Source organism: Meles meles, chromosome X, assembly GCF_922984935.1.
Source record: "Meles meles chromosome X, mMelMel3.1 paternal haplotype, whole genome shotgun sequence".
In the NCBI taxonomy this organism is placed as follows: Eukaryota; Metazoa; Chordata; class Mammalia; order Carnivora; family Mustelidae; genus Meles; species Meles meles.
The window spans coordinates 33,758,501-33,763,871 of NC_060087.1; the positions used below are offsets into that span (position 1 = coordinate 33,758,501).

Here is a 5,371-nt window from a genome sequence, read left to right on the forward strand (position 1 = left end):
CTGTTTTGATTACTATAACTTTGTAGTATAGTTTGCCTCTGGCTTTGTTCTTCTTAGGATTGCTTTGGCCATTCAGGGTCTTTTTGTAGCTCCATACAAATTTAAGAATAGTTTATTCTATTTCTATGAAAAATGTCATTGTCATTTTGATAGGGATTGCATTGAATATATAGATGGTTTTGGGTAATATGGACATTTTAATGATATTAATTCTCTTTTTGCAGAATATGAGATATCTTTCCATTTGTTTTTATCTTTTTCATTTTTTTTGGATCCAATTCTTGTAGTTGTTAGTGTACAGATATTTTATCACCTTGGTTAAATTTATTCCTAAGTATTTTATTATTTTTGATGTTATCATGTATGGGATTGTTTATTTCTTTTTTAGGTGTTTTTTTTTTAAGGTATAAGAAGTAAAAAGGACCACAAACTTTATTAAACGTAAGTAAAGGTAACATATAATGTAGAGATGGCAGATGGTGCCAATTTTATTTGCAGTTATTATAGTTCTCCAACTCATGTTTACAGTTACACCTTTGCTGCAGCCTTGGCTAGACCTTGAACTAGTGCAGAATTTAGCTGTGCCAGAACACTGATCTTTGCATGCTTAGACGTGGCATACTTGTTCTTGATAGTCACGTGCTTTCTAAGCCCACGATTCACCATGACCATACCATTAGCCAGGTGTTGCCTAACATTTAGAAGAGATTCTTCAGTGTATGACAGATAATGCTGTAGAGTTGGCGTCCATTCACCATTATCGAGAACTTTCAGTGCTGGTCTGACCGCTTGCTCTTCCTCAAGTTGTCTCAGATCAGCATAAACATCTTTCAAATAATTCACTATGAAGCTTTGGATCAGCTCGGTCTTCTTTATCCACATCACTCACTGCAAAGAATTACATCAGAGAATGTCTGAAGAGAGAATCTGCAGAGATTCTTCTGCAGGGCGCACATCCAGAGGTTTCCACTGGGCTTAGAGAGGGAGTACCAACCAAAATCAGCTCAGGCGAAAGTTTGTCTTCTTTAACGGGCTCAGGTTCTGGCTCTGGTTCCGACACAGGCTCAGGTGCCTTTTCCAGAGGTTTAGGTATTTTTTTTTTTTTTTACGAATAACTTTTCCAGGTACCAAAGTTTTTGCTTCCTCTTTCAGAGGCAAATTGACCTGTGGTTGGTCACTGACTTTGTGACCACTGTCTCCAAGAGCTGATCTGGGCCTCAGCCCGGGCTTGGAGGCCGCAGTCGTGGCCAGAGGCACGTGATTTGTGCCTGCCATACTGATCTTTGCCTTATTTTCAACATTAACTTTTGTGTTCCTGGTGACCCAGAGCGCCATGACTTCCCCTTCACCAGACAGCAGCTCAGTGGGGAGAGCAGAGCTCAGAAGCCACCAACGAACCGGGGGCCTGAACCCACTGCAGACCAACCGCCATCCCTCTGCAGCATGCTGCGCTCTTTTCAGCCGTCTTGTTGTTAGTGTATAGAAACACAACCGTTTCCTGGATGTTGATTTTTGTATCCTGCAAGTGTACTGAATTTGTTGGTTAGCTCTAGCAGTGTTTTGGTGGAGTCTTGACAATTGTCTCATGCAAGACTGTATCATCTACAAACAAAGACAACTTCACTTTTCCCTTTACTATTTGGATGTCTTTTATTTACTTTTCTTGCCTGATTGCTCTGGCTAAGACTTCCAGTAATATGTTGAATAGAAGTGAAGAGAGTAGGCATCCTTGCTGAGGTGTCTTCATTTTATACCCAATTTGTGAACATATTTATCATGAAAGGATTTTTTATTTTGTCAAATGCTTTCTCTACATCTATTGAGATGGTCATATGATTTTTATTTTTCTATTAATGTGGTAGATTATACTTATTGATTCATGTATGTAGAATAATCTGAATCTCAGCGACAAATCCCACTTGATCAGGGTGTATGATCCTTTTAAAGTGCTGTTGAATTTGGTTTGTTAGTATTTTGTTGAGAATTTTTGCATTTGTGTTCATTAGAGTTGGGCTATAATTTTGTTTCTTGTGATGTCCTTATCTGGCCTTGGTATCATGGTAAGGCTGACTTTGTAAAATGAATTTGGGAGTGTTCCCTTCTCCCCAATTTTTTGGAAGAGTTTGGGAAGGATTGGGTTAATTCTTTTTTTAAAAGATTTATTTATTTATTGGAAGGGAGGGGCAGAGGAAGAGAATCTTCAAGCAGACTCCCTAATGAATTGGAAGCCAGACTCAGGCCTTGATCTCAAGACGCTCATATCACGATCTGAGCCAAAACCAAGAGTCAGACACTCAATGGATTGAGCCACCCAGGAACCCCAGGGCTAATTCTTCTTTAAATGTTTGGTCCTAGAGTTTTCTGTGTTGGGAGGTTTTTGATTACTGATTCAATCTCCTTACTCTTTTTTTGGTTTCTTCGGATTTGTATTTCTTCATGATTCCGTCTTGGCAGATTGTATGCTTCTAGGAATTTATCCATTTCTCTAGGTTGTCCAGTTTTTTGGTGTATAATTATTCTTAGTACTCTCTCGTGATCCTTTGTATTTCTGTGGTATAAGTTGTAATGTCTCTTTCATTTATGATTTCATTTATTTAAGTCACATCTCTTTTATTCTGAGTTAGTCTAGCTTAACTTTTGTCAATTTTGTTTATCTTTACAAAAAACACTGGCTCTTAGTTTCGTTGATCTTTTGTTATTTCTCTGTTATTTGTTTTATTTGTTTTTCCTTTGGTCTTCATTTCCTCCCTTCTGCTAACTTTGGGCTTAGTTTGTTTTTCTATTTCTAGTTCCTTGAGAATTGAAGTGAAGTTGTTTATTTGAGTGGTTTCTGTAGGCATTTATTGCTACAAACGTCTCTCTTAGAACTGCTTTTGCAGCATCCCATAGGTTTTGACATGTTGGGCTTCCATTTTTGTCTCTTGGATATTTCTTGGATATTTTCGTTTTGGATATTTCTTGGGTTACCTTTGTTTTCTTCTTTGGCCCATTGGTTATTCAGGTGTACTTGCTTAATGTCCACATATTTGTAAATTTTCCAGTTTCCTCCTGCTTTTTTTTTCTAGTTTTATACCATTGTGGTCAGAAAAGATACTTAGGATTTCAATCTCCTTAAATTTGCTGAGACTTGTTTTATGACCTATCATTTGATCTATGCTTGAGAATGTTTTGTGTGCATTTGAGAAGAGTATTTATTCTGCTGCTTTTGGATGGAGTGTTCTGTATGTGTCTGTTTTTTCCATTTGGTCTAGAGTATGGTTCAAATCCAACATTTCCTTGATTTTCTTTTTGGATGGTCTATCCATTGTTGAGAGTAGGGTATTGAAGTCCCCTACTATTATTGTATTATTGTATTTTCTATTTCAGATTTTTTCAGATATTAAGCATTTGCTCAATAAATTTAGAAACTCCAATGTTGGGTGCATATATATTTATGATTATTATATGTTCTTGACTAATTGATCCCTTTATTATTATATGATCATCTTTGTCTCTTATTACCATTTTTGGCATTAAGTCTTTTTTTCTGATATAAGTATAGCTACCTCTGTTTTCTTTTGGTTTCCAATTGTGAGGAATATATTTGCCATCTCTTTCACCCTGTGTGTGTTCTTAAACCTGAAGAGGTGCTTGTAGGCAGCTTACATTGGGATCTTATTTTTTATCCATCTAGCCACTTTGCCTTTTTAAAAAAAATTTTTAATAAACATATAATGTATTATTAGCCCCAGGGGTACAGGTCTGTGAATCGCCAGGTTTACAAACTTCATAGCACTCACCATAGCACATACCCTCCCCAATGTCCATAACCCCACCGCCCACCCCCCGGCAACCCTCAGTTGGTTTTGTGAGATTGAGAGTCTCTTATGATTTGTCTCCCTCCTGATCCCATCTTGTTTCATTTATTCTTTTCCTACCCCCCAAACCCTCCATGTTGTATCTCTACTTCCTCATATCAGGGAGATCATATGATAGTTGTCTTTCTCCGATTGACTTATTTCACTAAGCATAATACCCTCTAGTTCCATCCACATCGTCGCAAATGGCAAAATTCCATTTCTTTTGATGGCTGCATAGTATTCCATTGTGTATATATACCACATCTTCTTTATCCATTCATCTGTTGATGGACATCTAGGTTCTTTCCATAGTTTGGCTATTGTGGACATTGCTGCTATAAACATTCAGGTGCACGTGCCCCTTCAGATCACTATGTTTGTATCTTTAGGGTAAATACCCAGTGCCACTCTGCCTTTTGATTGGAGAATTCAATCCACTAACATTTAGAATAATTATCGATAGGCGAGGATGTACTAATGTCATCTTTGAAATTGTTTTCCAGCAATTTTGTAGTTCCATTTTTCTTTGCCTTCTTTCTTACTGTCTTCCTTTATAAATTATTGATTTTCCACAGTGCTATGGTTTGATTTCCTTTTCCTTATCTTTTTTGTATGTATTGTACATTTTTGCTTTGTGAATCCCATGAAGCTTACATAAAACATCATACATACATATATCAATTTTATACTGATAAAAATTTAATTTTGATCACATACAAAACTGTATGCCTTTACTCTCCCTTTTGTTTCTGATGTCATCATTTTTATCTTTTCATGTTGTGCAATCATTAACAAATTGTTGAAGTTATAGCTATTTTTAGTACATCTTTTCCTTTAATCTTTACACTAGAGTTAAGTAGTTAACAACACATCACTATACTATAGTATTGGAGGATTCCATACCTGACTCTGTGCTTACCTTTACCAGTGTGTAGTACATTTTCACATGTTTACATGTTGCTAATCAGCATCATCTTGTTTCAGATTGAAGAATTCTTTTCAGCATTTCTTATAGGGTAGATTTATTGATGAGGTATTCCTTTGGCTTTACTTATTAGGGAAAGTCCTTATTTTGCCTTCAGTTCTGAAAAAGGAGTGTTGCTGGGTAAAGTATTCTTGGTCTGGACTTTCTTTCAGCAATTTGAATATAACATCCCATTCTCTCCTGGCCTGTAAGGTCTCTGTTGAGAAATCAGCTAATAGCCTTATGGGGGTTTCCTTGTATAAGATAGTTTTCTCTCTCTCTCTCTCTCTCTCTCTCGCTGCTTTTAAAATCCTCTTAATGTTTTTTGTTTTAGGCGGTTTTGTTATTATGTGTCCTGAAGAAAATTGTTTTGGATTAAAATTTTTAGGTGACCTATTAGCTTCATGAACTTGGATGTTCAACTCTTCCCAGAGCTGAGAAATTCTCAGTCATTATTTCTTTAAATAAGCTTCCTATTCCTTTCCCCATCTCTTTCCCTTCGGAACCTTCAGTGATGTACACACTCTTTTTTTTTTATGGTGTTCTATAACTTACCTGGGTTTTCTTC

General features: G+C 36.6%; 1 pseudogene; it reads right to left on the reverse strand.

The window, feature by feature from the left end:
* Positions 1-528: 528 nt before the first annotated feature.
* LOC123934603 lies at positions 529-1,335 on the reverse strand (annotated as a pseudogene).
* Positions 1,336-5,371: the final 4,036 nt, after the last annotated feature.